At 35.2% G+C, this 21305-nt stretch overlaps 1 protein-coding gene and 1 long non-coding RNA gene across 2 annotated transcripts in view; one reads left to right on the forward strand and one right to left on the reverse strand.

Annotated features, from left to right (window-relative positions):
• The window catches only part of LOC108082920 (hornerin), a 94887-nt gene extending 78756 nt beyond the window's left edge, over positions 1-16131 (forward strand). Inside the window, exon 8 of the mRNA XM_070288036.1 lies at positions 15992-16131. The gene's annotated coding sequence lies outside the window, so the exon portion shown is untranslated. The remainder of the gene's footprint in view (positions 1-15991) is intronic.
• Positions 9534-9944, reverse strand: LOC121502149 (uncharacterized). Its single transcript, XR_005990833.2, has 3 exons — positions 9881-9944; positions 9744-9801; positions 9534-9680 (listed from the first exon to the last, which is right to left on the reverse strand). It is a non-coding gene; the product is annotated as an uncharacterized lncRNA (long non-coding RNA).
• Positions 16132-21305: the final 5174 nt, after the last annotated feature.

Here is a 21305-nt window from a genome sequence, read left to right on the forward strand (position 1 = left end):
CCAAAATAATCACAACACTCGACTCGACTTGACACTCGTTGATTGTGTTAACCCCTTTCAATAGTTGATTGCTTTTTATGGCCATTCAACCATTTAAGATCATCTGCCATGATTATCTCCAGTTTCCATCTCAAAATTCCCACCCCAACTCCTTCTACTCTATGGAACCAATCCGGGTTTGGGCATCAATTTCAACTTTTCAACTTTAATCATAATAAATTTGCGACCCTGGCCATGGGTATACATATATAGTAGTTCCACTATATAGCATAGTGGCTCCATTTCACTTTACAATCAACGAGATACTTCCGCCGGAGAGGAGGAGGCAGCGGATCCGAGAGAGACCATCCTCGTTGGTTGGCGTTGGCATTCCCAAGATAATAAATTTATTAACCGAGAACCGACCCACAAAAACATCATCATTATCCCGGGGTTGTTTTCATCCCTCTGAAATGAATCAATTAAAACTGATTGAACTTGATAGATTTTCTTCATCGGGGTAGAAAAAAAAAAAATTCATTTATAACTGTGAAACTGGGCTAATCCGCATCGCTCATTGGATTTTTTTCTTCCCTTTTCTTTATTTTTTTTTTTTTTTGGTGTGGGAATGTATCACATATGCCCCCATTTTATAAACTGGTCACGGGGATTACCCCGAAGATGAAGAATCTGAATCGGAATCAAAATCGGCCTAAGGGAGATGTATGTATGTAGTATATGTGGGTTGCAGAAGAAGGGATGACCCATTAAGGCGCCTGTTGAAAGATGCAACCATCTCTCAATGTATATTACACCCCCTTAAATCCTCGAGATATCTGCTGGCAAACCCCCCACACCCGCTCTTGTGTGTGTGTGAATAATACCGTTATTCATTGCATTTTGTTATAAATCTGTCAATTTGCACAATTGTGCGTATGGGTACACTGAGAAGAAAAACGTCGAATTTTTAAGAAGAATGAAGATTTAAATGTGAAGTTAGGGACTTATTTTTGATGTTATTTATTTAATAAATACCATAAAATATTTATTAAAAAATATATATAGAATATATATTATAGAATACTTAAGAAATTGAAAATGTAGAAAAGTTACAAGAAAATTATACATATTTTTTAGATTTAAAGTTTTAGTTTCCAAAAAACTTTTAAGGTGTAACTTCTATTTTTAATTAATTTTTTTATAGCCATTAAATTAATAATAATGCTAAAAATAGTATACAAATAATAGTGTTATTATATCTTAAATTTTTGCATTTCCAATTAATTATAATTATTAAAAATAATTTTAAAAAATTCTAAAAATAATTTTCAAAAAATTCTACAAATAATTTTAAAAACTTCTAAAAATAATTTTTAAAAATTCTAAAAATAATTTTTAAAAATTCTAAAAATAATTTTAAAAAATTCTAAAAACAATAATATTATTATTTCTAGAATTTTCGCATTTTCAATTAATTATAAATAATTTTTTCAAGTGTAAGGCTGCTGCGTTCCCTGTGCAATTCGACAGGGCTGGCAGGGTGTGCTGCACTGAGGGAGCTGGGTGTGCCTGTGTATGCGTGTGTCAGCCCTCGGGGGCAGCTCCGTCGCACATGTGTGGCAGCCGCAGGGTGCACGCTCTTCTCGCATTTTGGCGGCGACCATAAAAAATCTGTTGCGAAAAACTCGGAAATGGCTCCGAAGGCAAAATCATTTTTAAGAGGTATTTTTAGGGTATATTACATGGGATCAGGATTTTATATGAAAAATTTGCGGTATAAGAAGAGCAGGAGATTTTAAAAAGGAGATTTTAAAAAGATGATTTTAAAAGGGAGATTTTAAAAAGGAGATCTTAAAAAGGAAGATTTTAAAAAGGAGATTTTAAAAAGAAGATTTTAAAAAGGAGATTTTAAAAAGGAGATTTTAAAAAGGAGATTTTGAAAAGGAGATTTTATACAGGAGATTTTAAAAAGGAGATTTTAAAAAGGACATTTTAAAGAGGAGATTTTAAAAAGGAGATTTTGAAAAGGAGATTTTAAAAAGGAGATTTTAATAAGGAGATTTTTAAAAGGAGATTTTAAAAAGGAGATTTTAAAAAGATTTTAAAAAAGAGATTTTGAAAAGGAGATTTTAAAAAGGAGATTTTATAAAGGAGATTTTGAAAAGGAGATTTTATACAGGAGATTTTAAAAAGGATATTTTAAAAGAAGATTTTTAAAAGGATATGTTAAAAATGAGATTTTAAAAAGAAGATTTTTTAAAGAGAATTTTATTCAGGACATTTTATAAAGAAAATTATAAATAGTCGGTTTTATTCAATAGATTTTATATAGTAAATTTTATTAGATTTTACACAGAAGATTTTATACAGTGGAGTTTATATAAAATATTATAAAAATTATAAAATTTTATACAAGAGTTTTTATACTATAGATTTTATTTAGTAGATTTTATACAGTTAATTTTTTACATAAGATTTTAAACAGTAGATTTAATTGAGTATATTTTATAGAGGAGATTTTATATAGGAAATTATTTTCAGTAAATTTCCTTGAATAAATTCTATAAATATTTTGAACAGAAGACTTTTCCAGGGTATCAAGATCTTCTTGATTCCTTGATTCCCTCACTTGAACCGCTCTACCACGTTGTTCAACGCTGTTGTTCCGTTGTTGTTGCTGTTGTCCCGCGTGTTGATTTATATTCGAAACTGCGCCGAGGCGCAACTAATTTGCCTCGGGTGTTAAGTAGCATGTGAAATAAACGCAACGGGCGAAAGCCAAACACACTGGGAGATGCGCCCTGGAAGAAGACAGGGGTGGGAAGGGGGGGGGGGGGGGGGGGGGGAAGTGCGGAAAAGCAGGCTGAAGGGGGAAAACCCTGAAAAGGGAAACTCGTCGGGTGCTGCTGCTGTTGCTCCTGCTGCCTCTGCCAGTCTCCATTGAATGCCGTTTGAATGGTTGCATGGATATGCGAGCGAGCGAGCGAGTGTGTGTGAATGGTCCATTGCCTGGGCCATGAATAAGTGACCAAGTGCTACCGACTTCCTTGTATATATATATATATATATATATAGTACTCCTTATTCAATTCCAACTCACAAAACATTTCAGAGTCATTTATGAAATCGGGGCCAGGGCATTCATCGAGAGGGACTCTTATTCAGACTGGAGATTGTGAATGCCTAGCATTCACCTTGAATTAAAGGAAAACTACTACTAAGAATTTAATAATAATTTAATAAAAAAAACTATAGAGTATAGAAAAATGATTAAATTCTCTAGCTAAAGTTGAGATTTTACCTTTATAAAGTTGTGAGTCTAAGCAGACATCTACCCAATGTACCTCTCTCTTTTATCCTGAAACCTTTTCATTTATGTAAGACGACTTTATCAGTTTTTTTTTACAAGTTTTTGGCCACCAGCCCAGACATCTCATCATCATCATCATCATCATCATCTGTATTAGAGACTCACCCTTGACCCTTTAGCTTTTCCTTTTCCTGCTTTTCCTAAACCCATTTTCCATTGAAAAACCCCCTCATATGTGACCCAAAACTGTTCTATCTGCAAACGATTTGTGCACACTCGATTTGACAGTCAGTCAGTCAGTTTTCCATTTCCCTTTTCCAGTATTTGTTACATTTTTCCTTCTTTTTTTTTGGGGGGAGAAGGAGAAAGAATCGTTTAAATGTAACCCAAACAATAATAAAACATTTTAAAACTTGCGCCGGCTAATAAAGTGAAAGGAAAGCGAAAAACGGAACTCGAAATGAAATCAGAGCCACATCAGAGAAAAATTGTGGGGGAAAAACGTCTGCTTTTTCGCTTCGAGCAAATATGAAAATGGATCTCGATTTGGGGAAATGCCTGGACAATGCCCCACAATAAGCACGTAAGGGGAAGATAAGGAGTAAGGCGAGCCAAAGGATTGGGCATAAACATTCACTTACACACAAAATACTCAAATGAACAACACATTTCTATTTAAACAGTATTTGTGGAAAGGAGGGGGAAAGGGGTTCCTACCACCGGAAGAAAGGCTGCCCAGAATGGCGGTCGCCACTCCGCCTGGAGCTGGCTGGAAAATTTGTCAGAAGTTTTGCCCAAATGGAGCAAACTGGGCTCCTAAGTTGACTTTTACCCGGCCAGATTGCGTCCGACTGATTAAAAATTGAATGATGGAGGGCACCGAGACGAAGACGATGTGGAGTAGGGGTAGTTGGGGCCTTAGGGGGCGGCTTGGTTGGGAAATTGTATCATGTAGGGAGAAAATTGAGAGGGAAAGGGTAAAAACATTCTTATAAACCTAGTTACTACACGGCAATAGGGGGAAATGGTATTTCCTAAGTGTATTTATATATTTTTGTATTATTTTATATTTTTTAAATTAAACAATCAGAAGAAGATCTTTAAAAACTCCACAAATATGTCCCAACGAAAAATTCGCTTTAGTAAATTGCGTCTTACAGTCACCGCTTATTTTCGTGTATCATTAAACAGCTTCTATTTTTGCAATCCCTTACACTCTCGGACCATCATCATCCCCCCCGATGTGCGCAGTATTTCTGCGAGTGTAGCAAAGTGGAAGGAAAGCCAAGGGAAGAACCTTAACCCGCTGGCGCCAAAGTCGCGTGGGTAACACAATAAATTTGCAAGGACAAGGACCCGCTTGGTCTGGTTCCTTTTTTTTTTTTTTGGCTCTAGGTCTACTGCTGCTGCTGCTGCTGCTGGTCCTTGCTAGGGTTCTTCTTGGAAAGGAGCAGTCCTTTCCATTTTCCTTTCATTGGCAAGGCGCCAAGCCGGCAGCGTCCAGGGGAATGAATAAGGATACAGGCGGACACACGGACACAGGGACACAGGGACTGACTGACGGGACGAAGGAATGGCGTAACGTCGTAGCCAAAGGACAATGGCAGGCGTAGAGCAATAACACACACTGAATTGGGGGTGGCTCAGCGCTGGGCTCAACGGTAGCTGGTGGTGACATTGTCCTCGTGTACAAGTTCACTGAGAGAAATTTAGGAAAGCTGGGAAAAACAGAGAGAGAGAGAGAGATTCAGATATACAATAAAATTTATACTAAATTATTTATTAGGAATTTATTAATATTTTAATAATAATTTATTAATATTTTTTAAAAATATATATTTTATAACTTGGAAGAGCGAATCAAAAAGCGAGTCAAAAAGAGAGTCAAAAAGTGAATCAAAAAGCGACTCAAAAAGTGAATCAAAAACAAAATCGAAAAAGCGAATCAAAAAGTAAATCAAAAAGAGAATCAATAAGAGAATCAAAATGCTAGTCAAAAACAAGTCTGAAGTGAGTCAAAAGCGAGTCAAAAAGCGAGTAAAAAGCGAGTCTGAAGCAAGTCAAGGAACGAATCAAAAAGCGAGTCAAATGTGACTTAAAGTAAATCAAAAAGCAAGCCAAAAGCGTATTGAAAAGTTAGTCCCCCCAAAATTTGTATATTATTTTCTTAAAATTCCATATTTTTTTCTATCAAGATTCCTAAATTTTTCGCCAGTGTATCTATGCATTGAATTTTTTGGGGGTTGTCTAACCAAAATCACCCACCACTCGCGCCGTCTAAGACGACGAAAACTGTAGTAAATAATTCTTTAAAGATTTAGAGACACTCCACCCGCACAATTGCAAATTTTTATGAGATATTCAAGGCGGAATTACTCACTCTCAGAGCGAGAGGGGGTGGTGGTGGTGGTGGATTTCTGCAGGGGGTTGATGGGGGTGCGGCGGCGCGTGCTTGTCGCGGCTTTTTAGCTATTTTCGTCAGCGTTCCCATTCGAGGTTCCCCTTCCCCCCGCCAGTCCCAGTTCGAGTTGAAGTTCGTCGCCGACATAAGCCGGCCACATATCAAGATTAATTTTTTCAAAGATAATAAATTCAATGCAGATTAAACGGCAGAGACCATTAAATTATCGACTTGAGGTTCGTTTCGTTTTGCGCTCCCACACAGCTGGTGCTTGGGATTGGGATTTGGACTGGGACTGAGACTGGGTTTATGGGTTGAGAGGAGGAGTCCCTCTCTCTCATTCTCCTTGGGGCATTGTTCGGTTGTCCTAAGCTGATGACTGCATTACCATTAACATTGGGCAAACGTGCGTGAAGAGCAATTGATAATGCCAGATGAGAGACATTTGTGGGGCAATCGAAAATTCTGAGGTTTGTTCGCTCGCAAATCGCCTTAAATCTGACATTAATGATAACTATCAATTAATTTTGTGTACAGTCTGGGCATATGCTATGAATTTATAGTAATAATAAGGCAAATGATATTTGTTTAAAATGCAATTAAAGACTTGAAGGTTTTTTTTTTTATATTTTAAAGAGAAAAAATAAACATTTAATGACATTGATTGATTCATTTAATGCCTGAAATCCAGGCTATAAATTATGGAAATGTCAGGCAAAAATAAATTCCTTTATTGAATTATTAGTTTAATTTATATTTTATATTAATTTATAGGAAATATAAATAGTTGTAGCCTCAGGAACCCCTTTTTTCTTGGTTCTCAGCTTGGAGAAACCTATTTTAATTTATTTTATAAATTTTAATTTTCAATTTGTAGAAAATATAAATAGTTATAGCCTCATTTTGGTTTCTACTACGTTAGATTTCCCATTTTCCTGGCTTTTTTGTTTGGTTAAACCTATTTTTATTAATTTTATAATTTTTAGAAAATTAATTTATAGAAAACAGAAATAGTTTTAGCCTCATTTTGGTTTCAAAACCACCTTTTTCGTCAGTCTCAGTTTGGAAAACCCTGTTTTTATTTATTTTATAAATTTTAATTATTAATTTATAGGAAATAAAAAAAATTATAACTTCATTTTGATTCCAGAACTCCTTAAGGTTTCGTTTTTACTGAACTCTTATTTCTATTATTTTTATAAATTTTAACTATTAATTTCTATAATTTATGGAAATAGTTTCAGCCAGATTTTGATTTCAAAAACCCCTTTAGGTTTCCCCTTTTTTCTTAACTCTTGGTTTTCGGGGAAACCTATTTGCATACCTGACGACCATTAGGATTATCATCAAGCACATCTTTATGAAAACTTTCTGAGGAAAACTCCCAGAAGAAGCAAAGAGATCTGGAGACCATTAGGATTATCTGCAGATTTCACTGTTTCTCTGCTGCTTTTCACGGCCATCATGAAAGTTATAATGGAGATGCAGGGGGATTTCTATTCCTTCGCTGCTCTTTCCTTTGCCAAAAAAAAAAGAAAATGGAAAACTTGCAAGTGAAAACGGAAAACAAAACGCAATGCAGACACATCAATTACGACAAAAAGAGGGGGCGAAAAGTGGGAGACAGCTTCAATTGAACGCGATTCGGTGTGCTTTTTTTGTGTTCTTTTTCTATACCAACTGTTAAATGCAAACGACAGATCCTCCCAGACCCCCAAACCCAGGGCCATATCTCAGCCCATCAATCAGGACCAAAAAGCTAAAAACAAACCGGGAGGGGGGAAAAAAAAGAGAGAAACTGCGAGCGAGAAATAGAATCTCAAAGTCAATTTTTTGGCAAACAAACAAACCGATTGACGTAGGCCCCCAAAAACCTAAACCCCAAACCTTTTGCTTAATCAATGTGCGGTGGGTGGTGGTGGGCTGAAAATCGGGGGGGAAAAACCCAAGCGAAAATCTGAAGCGAAAATGTCAAATGCGTTGATTGGAAGGCCGTTTCGCCTAGCGTTCGCTTAATGCGAATGAGATTTGTTGCAAATCAGGGGCGAATGCGGCACAAAAAACGGAGCTGGAGCTCTCGCGGGGCTGCCAGACCGCACAATCAGTTTCCGTTTCCGGTCGCTGGCCGCACAATTAAGCGCGGCGGCACCAGCGACGGCCATTTTGCCGATGCTCCACTTGGCTAATAAACAAGCAATGCCAACGAGGTGAGGCTAGGGCAGGTGTGCCAAAGGTGCCAAAGCGTTGGTTTACACTCTAAAAAAAAAAAATCTAGAAAAATTAAATAAGGTGTACATTTTTAAGGGGAAATTAATAGGTCTTTAAATCTTTAACAACGGTGTCTAAAAGTAATATATTTTACGATATATATAGTAGCTAATAAATTATGAAATATGTATAATATACGATGTATATATAATATATGATATATAGTATAAGATATTTATACATACATATATCATATATAAAATATTTAATACATATTTTTTAAATACATTTTCTTTTAATTGAACTCCTTTTTCCTAATATTTTATATTTAATTATTAATACTAAAAATAATAATCACGAATAATTATGAATAATCATGAATAATCAATTATTTTCCACAAATAAAAAACAAAGAAAGGTAAATTAGAAATAGATTAGAAATATCTAGCTTGGTTTTTAAATATTTTAAAGTGATTTCTATAGCAGTCTTAAAATTTTATAGATCTTCTCTTGCTTTATTTGTTAAAAAATAGCAAGACAAGTGTTTTGGAAAATTAAAGAATTATTTATTATAATTATTAATATTTGCATTATTATTTATTAAATATTATTATTAGTAAAAAAGGTTGAAAAAAGAGAAAACATATTTAAAAAATATATTTTTTGCATATTTCAAGTGATTTCTATTTCTTTTATAATTAAAAAAGTTATAACATTAGAAAAAAGGTTTTAAAACAAAAGAAAATTTATTTAAAAATATATACATTTCATAATCAAATATGAAATTAGTTAAATTAAAATTTAAAAGAACTCCTATTAAGTTTCCCCTCTAAAAATTTTCTCTGCCTGCATTTTGGAATTCCATGTTTGCTTTGGCCACTGTCGCTTGTTTTTTTTTTTTTGTTGTGTTTTTTCATACTTTGGTCGCTGGTCCTTGGTCGTCGCTTCATTAAGTGTAAAAAAAATACACGCTGTATATATGTAAATGAAGGCGGTGGCAAAATGCCACTTGGCCTCCCGCTTGTTGTTATTATTATTGCCGCTGCTGCTGCTTCACACCTTTATTTGTGCAAGAGCTTTTGTTGGGAATATGCGTTTTCATTTCGTTTGGTTTGGTTTTGTTTGCCGGCGAACGCAATGCAAACAGCAACAACAACAACGGCATGGACATCACTGCCCTTCAGTTCCATTCCTCAACGATTCCCCTACGATTCCTCACGGAACCGAAATAGATCCCTGACGAATCGTCAGGGAACGTTCATACAAAACTTCGAGGAATTTCCATACAAAAGGTGATCCCAGCCACGAATTCGAAATTCGCCAAGAATCCGCCACGAATCGCCAGGGAAAGTCACCGGGAATTTCGAAAGATAATCGTGCACGATTCGTCAAGGAATCGCTGGGGGAATCGTCGACGAATCTTGCGGGAATCGCTAGAGGAATCGTCGAGGAATCGCACAGGAATCGCTGGCGGCAATCGTCGAGGAATCGCACGGGGAATCGTCGACGAATCTTGCGGGAATCGCTTGGGGAATCGTCGAGGAATCCCAGATGAAAACCTATAGAAAATTCCTGAAAAATCCCCCCTTCCTATAAAAATCCGATGTAATTTAATTCTTATTTATTTATGGATTGCATATTTTTATTTATCTTCACTTTTTTGGTAGCATTACATTTTTCTGCAAAATTAAACATGTACATATATATACATATGTACATACATAAGTGCGTGTCACGGGCCTCCTTTGTCGGCTGCTGTGTCCTTTAAGAAACTTGTTTTATCTGTAAATTAAATACATAAGTACATACATATTTTTGAATCAAATTGTAAATTGCAGTACATACCAACTTAAACTGGATAAAAAAAACTTTGTAATTCCGTACTGAATCCCATTCACACCGTCTAGGTTGAAGTCGCATCCATTTTAATCGTCAATTCCGCAATTAAAATTAATAATTGAATGCAAATAAGATCCACTTACCTTATAATATTTCATTTTTACGCAACTAATACGCAAAACACTTCTGAATGCAACAGCAGTCAACTCAAAATGCAAAGAGAATTAGAAGACAAAACCGAACACCGAAAATTCTCGCGCGTGTCAGGGTATAGCCGACAAGGCAATGCCTTGCAATTAGATTCACAAAGGGCCAATAATCAAACATGAACATTTCGGCCATGTCTAAAGCACATTTTCTTACGTGCTTATATCCCACACGATTTTATTCGTAAAAATTAATTAAATATAATCTTAAATATTTTTAAATAACTCTACTTATTTTAAAAAGGTCATTCTCACGTCGGTGCAATACTCTTTGTTTTTGACACCAATTTTCTTTCCTCCCTTCCTTCCATCTCCATCTCTCTCTAATTTACGAATTCTCGCAACCGCTACTCCGAACGTAGATCGAAAACAATAACAAATATAAAGAACGAACTTCGTGAAGCCCTCGGCAGTAGCCGAACGTAGGTAGAATTTGTTTCGGCTATTTTGTTTCGAACTTCACTGAACGAGGCCCATGTAATTTGTTTTTGTTTTTCGAACATACCGCGAGGAATTGGACGGGCGAGGAATTCTGGAACTGAAGGGTGCATATACTATACATATGTATGTGTATATATGTCGTATATATCTCCCACTCTGGGTGTGTGTGAGGCAACGAATGAACCGCCCGTTGCGCCAATTTATGACCTGTCAGAAATTTCCCAACACAGCACAACAACGACGTCCTCACACACACACACACACACACACACAACGGAACACACACAGTGCGCCTTGAAGCAGCTTTAAGTGCATGGCCCAAAAAAGTAGGCAACACTTTCTGCTTTGGCTTCGCGCTGCAAAGTAGGCAATGCCCCCTCGCCACTTGATGGATGGTCGCAGGCCAAGAAGGAAGCATAACTTGGCCCCATTCTGGCCGAGCGATTTTAATGGAACCTCTGGCAAGGCGTAATTCGTTTTCTAAGATAACGAGTCAGTCTTATAGCTTAATTTTAACCTATTTTATATTGATTTTATATTAATTTTCTTGGATATTCTAATTAATTGAACTTAAAAGGTTATTTTGATTTAAAAATAATTATGATAAAATATATGGGGAATATAAAAGAGCTTGAGAAACATATCCTTACCCTTTTTCCCTATATCTTATTAGATTTGTTATGGTTTTAAATTAATTTTCCTAAATTTTTGGGTAATTTTTTAAGCTAAAAAGGTTGTTTTGATTAAAAAATAATTATATTAAATATATAGGGAATATATAACGGTTGATAAACATATACTTTTCCTTTAATATAACCTTAAATAATTTTTTTTTTAATTTTTCCCTATTTCTTATTTAATTTTTTATGATTTTTAATTATTTTTCCTAAATATTAGGGTATTTATTTTAACAAAAAAGGTTGTTTTGATTAAAAAATATTTATAAATATATAGGTAATAAATATTTTAGAGATTTTCTTTACTATAAACTAAAATTAATTCCATTCATAAATTTTTCTAAAGCCTAAAGCCTTTTCATATCTTTTAAATAAGTCCCCAAATGGCTTTTAATATTTAGAATTTATCATTATTTAGAGTTTATAATGATTTTAAATGATTTTTTATTACATATTATTATTATTTAGAGTTTATAATGATTTTAAATTATTTTTTATTACATATTAGGATTATTTATTAAACTTAAAATGTTGTTTTGTTTAAATAATAATAGTAAATATATAGAAAATATATATTTCCTTTAAATAAACTTGTATTAATTCTTTATAAATTTTTTTCGCAAACCTAAAACCCTTTCATAAGTTTTCCCTTTAATTTAAACTAAAATTTATTCAATTTAAAATGTGTTCTCAAGCCTAAAACCCTTGTATAACATTTAAATTATATTTAATAACCCCCTAAAAGTGTCTTAACGCATAATCTCACACCTGTAATCCCCCCCATATAATCCAGTTCCACTTGCTCCTCAACCCTTTCACTCCCCCTCCCAAACAATATGCAATGATTGTCCCAATCAAACTCATATTTCCTCACCTGGAAAACGATCAGAGGTAGCAGCTGCCTGTCGATGCTACACATAATCAGTTTTAAGTTTACCTTCCGCCCCTGTGTGTTTATTGCAGTTTATATAAAGAGTTAAAATATCCCCATTGTTGGCCCAAAAATGATTTCCTTTTTTTTTGTATTCCATGTGCTCTGGCGCAGATTTAATATTTCCGCACTATTGTCGTAGAGGGGGAGTTGCCATGACGTTGTCAGGAGGGCGCACATGTCACATGTCGTTGCCACGCCCACACAGACAAAACGTTTGGGGCGCAAAGAAGGTGTTTTGAGGTGGGGTTTACGCCCCCATATATCCCTATTTTTTTGTACGGTGGTGTCTCCTTCTCCCCTCTCTGCTTTTTGAAGGCTTTTGACTTTTTGGCATCGTTTTTGTCGCCTGTTTTATATTTATATTGACGCTTTTTTACACACACCTACACACACCTTCGCACAGTTGTGCTGGAAATAATAGCTGTGGTTTCCTTGCCATAGTTTTTCCTTCATTTTCATTGTTAATAAATTAGTTTTTTTATAAATGAAAAGAGCTTTTAATGCATAATTAAACCTGGATTGTAGAGAAAAACATTAAATTAATGGGCACACAATTCGTTAAGCAATATTTTAAAAGGCATATTTCTGAATTAAATCAACTTTATTGTTATATAAAATTTTAAAAAGGAAAAGCTTATGTTTATAAATTAAGGAATTTTACAGGATTATTATTATTTTTTTTTTTTTTTTTTTTTTTTTTTTTTAATTTTATTTTGTCCGATTTTTAAGCCATTTTTTTGTGCCCAATCGTTGATATTTTTTTGTTGTCCTGTTGTCCCCGTTTCCCATTTATCTCTTTGGCACTCTGATATGATTTTTTTTTTTTGTTTTTTTTTTGCTTGTGGATTTTGATGTCTGGCCGAAACGCAACGAGCCACACAATGACCGACAAGCAACTGACAGCCGCAGCCGGGCTCCACCTGTTTCCAACGCCCACTTTCATGGGGCCCAAAGGCAAGCCAGCCTCTCATTCATTCATTCATTCATTCATTCAGTCAATCATGCAGCCATTCAATTTATCGTTGACTTAACTTTTTGATGGTTACAAAATGAAATTTATGGAAACTTTGGCAAAGCGGCTTCCTGGGCAGTGCTGACATGTTTGCTAGGTACATTTTTTTATGGCTAGGTACCTAGGAAATAGTTTTAAATAATTTAAATAATATAAATATATATTAATTTAAGTAGCAAAATTAGGAATGCATTTTTAAAGTATTTATTTCTGAAGTTTTATCTAGAGTGGCAGTGCTTTGTTGTGTTGTTAGGTACTTTTCTTTATGGCTAGGTACTTGGAAAATAATGTAAATAATAAAAAAATGTTTTAATTTAAGTAGGAAAGTTAAAAATACATCATTTAAGTATTTATTTTTAAAGTTTAGTGCAGAGTGGCATTACTCTGACTTGTTTCTAGGTACTTTTTTTTATAGCAAAGTACCTAGGAAATAGTTTTAATAATTTTAAATAATATAAAAACATATTTTTTTAAGTAGAAAAATGAAAAATACACCATTTAAGTATGTATTTCATAAGTTTAAACTAAACTTTAAACCCCTTGTGTTAAGTACCTTGTACCTTGTGCCATCTCTGACCTTTCTCGTTTACCTTTCTCCGGGGGCAAAGGGCCACTGGGCTGAGACCCCTACCCAACGCTTGACACTTGTGTTTGGGCATCCATCAGAAGTCGAGTCTGGACCGAAAAGCGAGTGTTATCTTTGCGGTCGCATCTATAATGGGTTTTGTCACGTTGCAGACGAGTCTGGCCTGGATACCTACCTACCCCTTTGCCTCCCAGCTGCCCCTGCTTTCCCTGCTGAGGCATGAAAAACCCACATCGACATCAATAAACTTGAAACAAAAAAGTCAAACGGAAAGGGAAAGGGCATCGGGGGTCCGGCATGTGTGTGTGTGTGTGTGTGTGTGCGGCTTATTCGAAATACATTTGCCTGTTTAAGCCGATTTTAAAACTCCTCTCTGGCCAGCTCAGTTGGGTTTAACTTCCACTCCCCAATTATCCATTATCCATTATCCTGGCACTGTCACTAGCCGGGGTCCTGGTCCTGGTGCTGCCTCTGCCTCGCAAAGTGCTTAATAACTTTGGCACCAAATGGCAGCAAGTGCATCAAATTGTCAGACATTTTCCAGTGTTGACTTTGACCGTCCCCTTTCCTTCCAGCAAAAAACATAATTGTTAAAGTCCAGCGAGGAGGAGGAGGTGGGGTGTTTCTCCTAGCCGATATTGCGGTCAAATTGGGGGGGAAGGCAGGACAACGGAGCTGCGGAGCTCCGGAGGACGCCCAATAAAAGCACATGCATGCAACAATAAATAAATTAGAACAAGGTGCGGTGCGACAGGGTCCAAGCCCAAAATGCACTGGAAACTATGGGGGATTTGATGGAGAAAAAGGATATAGAAGGGAATTTTAGAAATTTAAATTTAAATTAAATTAATTAAATTAAGGAAATTATATATAAATAAAAGGATTCAACAGAGAAATAGATATAAAAGGGAATTTAAAAAATTAATTTTTACAAATTAAAATTTAATAAAATAATTTAAAAAAATTAATAAAAGGGTTTAAACGATACAATTATATAGAAAGACATTTAATAAATTATAATTAAGTTTAATAAATAATAAATTAATAAAAAATAATTCATCTGGGATTAAAATTAAATAAATACAATATTTAATTTGTATTATATAAATTTATTACATAAAAATTAAATTGAATATTTTACTTTTTATATAAAAAAAATTAAATATTGTATTTATTTAATTTAATATTATGAAAGAATTAAAAAAAAAATACAAGGAAATAAATAAATAATTTAATAAATATTAAGAATAATTAATAATTATTAAATATTAAAAATAAATAAAAGGATATATACCTTTTCTTAATAACAAAAATAAAATAAGCCCTAAAAAAGGTATTTTAAATACAATAAATTTGAATTTCACGCTCTTCAAGACTTTCTTTACCCGAATTTTCTCTCAGTGTACTCTCTCTTAATAACGGGTTAGTCCTCAGGTGGCAGCAGGGGTTTCCCAGTTAGAGGGCCAGGGCTAGGGCTACCATTTTTGTTGTCTGCTTGGCAGTCAGATGCAATTTATTGATAATATGCGAGGCACAGGAAGGGAGAGCTCAGGAATACCCATTGAAAGTCAGCGGCAACTTTATGAGAATGCGACCTTTCTGCCATTATGTTGGTTATTTACACACACACACACACACACCGAAACACGAAAATTTGTTGCACAAATTGTGGCAACAAATTTTAGCGCAGACAATATTCAGTTGAGTGGGAAAAGTGTTTGGGTTTTAGGGGAAAGCCAACTTCTAAAGCAGGAAGTGGAGGTTAGGAGAGTCTAAAAGAGTCTAGAAAGATAGAAGGATAAAAGATTTCAAGAAGAAGAAGCTGCTGGCAAAAGTCAATTGCTTGAATCTCCCCCTTTTGAACTTGTTGAACCTTGCCGCCAGCAATTCTATCTGCCTTTGAGTCCGAAAATGCAATGCAATAAATGTCAGGAAATTCACAAACATTTAGTGACCAGCCAGCAGCACTAGCAGCAGCATCAATAAATGTAGAAAAAGCAAAATATTGAACATCATTTTAATCAAAATTCAACACACAAGTGAAAACTCATTTTGCAGCAGAACGATTTCGTTTCGTTTTCGTTTTCATTTTGTATTTTCTTGTATAATTTTGAGCAATATTTATTGACCCAAATTCAGGCTTCAATATTTTGCATTTCTCATCAAACAAAAACGAAACTATTTTGTTGCAAAAAATAGTTGAGAGTTGAGAGGAGTTTCAATTTTAAACTAAAGCTTGAATTTTGTGGCAAAAAAATGTATCCTTTTACAAGCTGTACATGTTGCAAATTAATTAAGGAAAATCCTCAAAATTTATGTGTAAAAAAAACCAATTAAATATTACAATTTATATTATTTTTAAACTATAAAATATTTATTTATTTAATTTTATTTACAGGAATACAATACAAAGACTGCCTCATGCCATGCCATCCACTATTACCACCAACCCAATAGCAGCAGCAGCTATAGTAGCTATAGTAGTCGTCGTCATTATCAGCATCAGCAGCTGACGTCATCAGCCTCAACGTCATCGTCCACGTCATCACTGCAACAACAACAGCAAGAGGCTGCCAAACGGAACCGCCGACGCCGTCACTCTCTACTGCCCGATCGCCTGAATCCCTTTGAGCAGGATCAGCAGGAGGAGGAAGAGGAGGAGGTGGATGAGGAGGAGGTAGAGCAGGAGGAGGAGGAGGAGGATCCAGCGCAGGAGCAGGAGTTCGAGCCAGAGCATCGGCGTTTCGGCGGAAGCTACTACCAGAGAAGGCGCCACTACAAATACGATGCGGTGGAGGAATGCTGTCGTCCGATTTGCCAGGAACAACACTATGGCTCCATAGCGGATATGTTGTAAGCGGGGAGGGGAGATCGATTAACGATTAACGATAACATATAAAAGGATATTTAGAGGGAGGGAAACACTTTAAAGTGAAACGCAAGGTACCTACAACAAAGTAACTACAAAAGGAAAAGCATGAAAAGAAAAGAAAGGGAAAGAGATAGAAAGATAGACACCCCTCCCCCCCCCTCCGGCAGATTATCGATAGGCAATAACCGATAACCGTTGATAACCAATGACGAATGAATTGTGCATGTTGAATAGATGTATATCAAAGTGTTTTTTTTTTTTTTTAGATGTCCTTGCGAACATTTTAAACTTACCGTTACTAAGCACAGAATTGATAAATATATATATTCAAAATATATGTATTATCTGGCACCGCTATATTATTATAAAACGTATATTATATAGAGTACGTGTATAACCCACACACACACACACACATCCGTATATATAAAAACGATATATATAGATATTTATTCATGTACATACACACACACACACCACATATGTTAAAAGCGAATTTTTTTTATTGCCTCCGTATCTAGGAGTAGAACAAGCGATATCGATAACGATAACGATAACGATATTTTTTTTTGTGGATAATTGTGGCAACTAGATCTAGAAGATTGCACCACAATGTTGTCTACGAACATGAGCGAACATAAGCGAGCATGATCATTAAGCATATATATATATATATAGATAACCCCATATATATTTAACCTAAATCTAAACAAAAATTTTTTTTATTATTTATAAACTAGCAATGCTTGTACATAGAGTAACGATTGTGGATTATAACTATACGAATATTGATAATTAATAAAAGAGAATATTTAATAAAGTGTGTTTTTTTTTGTATTATCTTTAATTAGGTAAACTTAAGCTCTGAGTGTTACACAAATTGTAAATACATTTGGACACATAAACAATTTAATTGACGCACACAGCCGACGAGGGAGTAAACCCAAAATGAAACACAAATGGAAATATTAATAAGCCTAAGAGAGAGAAAAATGCATTTATGGAAGCCCACAAGAAATTCAAATGTGTAATTTATGTGCATGTAGTTGAAATCGATATCGAAATCGAAACAGTTGGCCAGTTGTTCCACTTACTTATTGAAAAATGTGTCTTAAGCAAATATACTTACATCATACCCACGTGTATACCTACGAATAGATGGTCTATGTACACACACACCCCCTACACCCCACACACTCACACATCTATAGAGCAGCATTGTAAGAAATTTCATTGCCATTTCGAAAACTTTTCACCCGCCAAAAAAAAAGAGTCCTTTTGAGCCAGAACTATTGGAAAAATGAGCCAGTAAAATGCCAATTGCAGAGCCCAGAAATTAAATTCCCAGAAAATATCGTTTTATCGATTTTTTATTGATAATTGTGGCAAAAGTCGATATATAAATAGGTAAATAATGTTGGAATAAATAGTTATTCTATTGGGTAAATCAAATTAAAATAATAGAAAGAGATTAACAAAAAATTTAATAACATTTTTTGCATATCGATAATTTAATTTTCGATATTTTTCGATTATTTTTAAATCCCATATCTGTTTTCTTTTCAAAAGTTTTAATTTTTCATTATAAAAATACCCAAATCACCTCAAAATCAAATAACCCAAAAATCGATAGTCACTTGATCGATATTTTCAGCTCTGACTGCCATCTCTGGGCTGTGCCATTGGCCACCTTCTCCATATCCTGTCTCCTGCCTCTTCTGTCAGTAATTAGAAGCAAAACAAACAAGAGAAAGTCGAAAGCACTGTAGGGGAAATTTTAGAGCCAAGTTGTAGCCAATTTGAAGAATCTGATATTGATGAAAGTGTTGCAACTTTTTGGCGCACTTTCCAGCACGCACACACACCAAAACGATAAGCGATAAAACGATAACACGATAAATCGATAAATGAAAAATGGAATAAGAGAAATATGGAAAAACTGAAATTACAATTTTAAAATTCCCCCAAGCTGCACTTTGCGGCATTTTAAATGTCTAAATAAAATATTAAAGGAAGTAACGATGAAATGAACTCTAGATATTGGATAAATCGTAAAATAAAGCAAAGTTTTAGCACACAGCCACCACAAGTATAGATGTATATGTATATCGAATGAATATGCGACTTGCAGATAAATATATATATATATATATATATGTATATATATATAAGATCCGAGTCGAGGGCTTGCGTTCTTCGGTTCTCGATTTGCAGGATTTGCTTTGCTTCTCCCATTGCTTTGCCAGTGAATTTTTTCGGTTCAAACTAATTGGTTTTCCTACATAAAAGCTTCAAATGTGATATTTTATAAACAAAAACAAAAAAAAAAGAAAACTATAAAGAAAAACATAACGAATGAACGCAAGAACTAAACAACCGATAACGATAACGATACCGATACTGATACCAACATCAACAGGCATTTAAGCGAAGAAAATTAGAGTCTACACTGTGTCATTATGATTATTATTAATTATTATGCTAAGTTTAAGCGAAAACTGTAAGTAACGTTATGCCTATTAATTATTACAAAGCCAGAGCGAAAAAGAGAGAGGTACAGAGAGGGAGAGAGCGTTTTAAATCCAAAGTGCAACTCGGTGGAGCGAGGGGATAGTGACAGGAAGCCAGAAGCGAAATGAAAAACGAAAGAATTAAATAAAGATTTAATGCAAAACAAAAAACCCCCAAGAAACGAACCATTTTTTCTTCTTCTTCGGTATGGAAGGCAACTCGAACATGTTGAGCATACGACATGTTGGACGCGATGTTGCGCATACGACATGTTGGCCGCGTTGTTGCGTTGCAGCCGACGGTATGGCCTACCTTCGGGCGGGCAGACAAACGACGCATACTTTCCGGCGGCCCGTGGATCTCATGGGTTAAGACTTGTTGCGCTGCGACACAACCGCAAATGTATCTGTGAGATACTCTTTTGAGTTATATGAAATAATTTTAGTTGAAGAAAAGACATTCATTTTATATTTTTATTTAAAAAAAAATTATAAAAAATTAGCAAAATTATATAAAAAATCGTTTAGTATTTAGCTTATAAAAACTAACACAAAAACGCTTTCCCAAGTTAATTTAAGGCTTTTTTGTCTTAGTTTTGGATTTTTAAAGTCTTTGTTTACCCTGAAATTATGAAAAACCGAATTAGACAATTTTTAAAAATTTTATAAATTGTTTTTCAATATTTTTAAACAATAAAAACTGAAATAAAAGTGATTTTCAAATTAAAGTTAATGGATTTTATGCTATGATTTAATTTAAAGCTTTCATATGTCCATTTCAGACTTCTCTTTAAAAATGTAATTATTATTTCATCCTTTTCCAACTTAAAATATTCCCTTTTTATTTTTTTGTGATAACTACAGCATTTATTTTCTTTGAACTATCCTGTGTAGCAACTATTCTTCGTTGTTGAGTAATCCAATTGAACAATCGATGCAGTCAGTTGCAAAATTCGCACAGTTTCTAGAGCCAAATTATTGGCAATTTGTGCATCTGGCGATGGCCACGTCACTTGCCTGCTGCTGCTGCTGCTGCTGCTGCATCTTTTGTTAGTTTAGTTTTGCAATTATTTTGCTTAAAATATTATGATTAAAAATTTGAACGATCCAATGCGCCCGCTCGAGTCTTTTCTGCAGGCTGGAAAAGCGCTGTGGAGCGGAAAATCCGCTTGGCAATTGCCGAGTGCCGAGTGCCGAGTGCCGACTGCCAACCATCCATCCATTCATCCATCCATCCACCCCCAGGAGCCATCCATCCGGGGAGAGGAAGGATGGAAAGCAGTTGGGGAGTCGGCCAAGTCGCATTATGCAACAGCTTGTGCTAGTGCAAGTGCCCGCCGTTATCCCTATTGCGGCTCTGGTTTATTGTTATTATTATTGCCGCTTCTTGTGTGCCACTTTTCAGCATCCTCTGGACTTTCGTCAGCCAAGTGGGCTAAGGATATGGCCAAGGATATGCGCAGCTTCTGGAAAGTACGGTCTCTTGGCCCAAAACCCCTGGGGTATATACATAAGTGCATTAATAATGCAAATATTACAGATCTGCTGGCAGGCTTTATATCTTTTTACTATTCGGAAAGCGTATTTGGATTGGTTTTTTATAATATATAATATATTAAGAAAAACTAACTGGGAATGGCTGTCCGAATTGCCAATTATACAAACAGCTTCCCCGGTGATTCACATGCGAATTGTGGCCCCCAGGTATCCCATCGATTTATGCAAATCGAAACTGATCCGAGCTGCTGGAAAGGAAAAAAACTCCGTGCTCATTTAGGGGGAGGAGCGAACGAGGAGAGGAAGGGTTGCTAACCTGCGGACTGCGAGGAAAGATCATGCGACATGTACAAGTTCAGGCTGAGGAAGGAGAGGCGAGCAGGGCGAAATAAAGTAAACAAACCGCAAAGTATACAACGGCGGCTGCGGCTGCGGCTCAAGAAATACTAACCATATAAAATTAATGTTTAAAAAATTATTTAACCTTTGAAAATTAGTTTTTTGCTCATTTTTGTTTAAAAAATTATTTAAAAATTACAGGTAAGTATTTCAGTAAAACTGAGTAAGCAGTTTTGTTAAGCGTAGAAGAATGAACTCAGAACAGCTTTCCGAATTGCCAAAAAAGCAACAATTTTAATGTATTAAATTAAATGAAGGTAAAAAATATGCAGATTTGTTTACCTAACTCTGCTTTCCGAAAAAAAATCTCCGGCGAAGTCCCAGCGATTTCACCAGAGTTTTCCATGCAAATATTCTAGTATCCTTAAAACCTGCAGGGTATTTTATTTCTAGTCCGAAGCTCATTACGCATTGAAGGAGTCATTTCCGACCCC

Source organism: Drosophila kikkawai, chromosome X (assembly GCF_030179895.1).
Source record: "Drosophila kikkawai strain 14028-0561.14 chromosome X, DkikHiC1v2, whole genome shotgun sequence".
Taxonomy (NCBI): Eukaryota; Metazoa; Arthropoda; class Insecta; order Diptera; family Drosophilidae; genus Drosophila; species Drosophila kikkawai.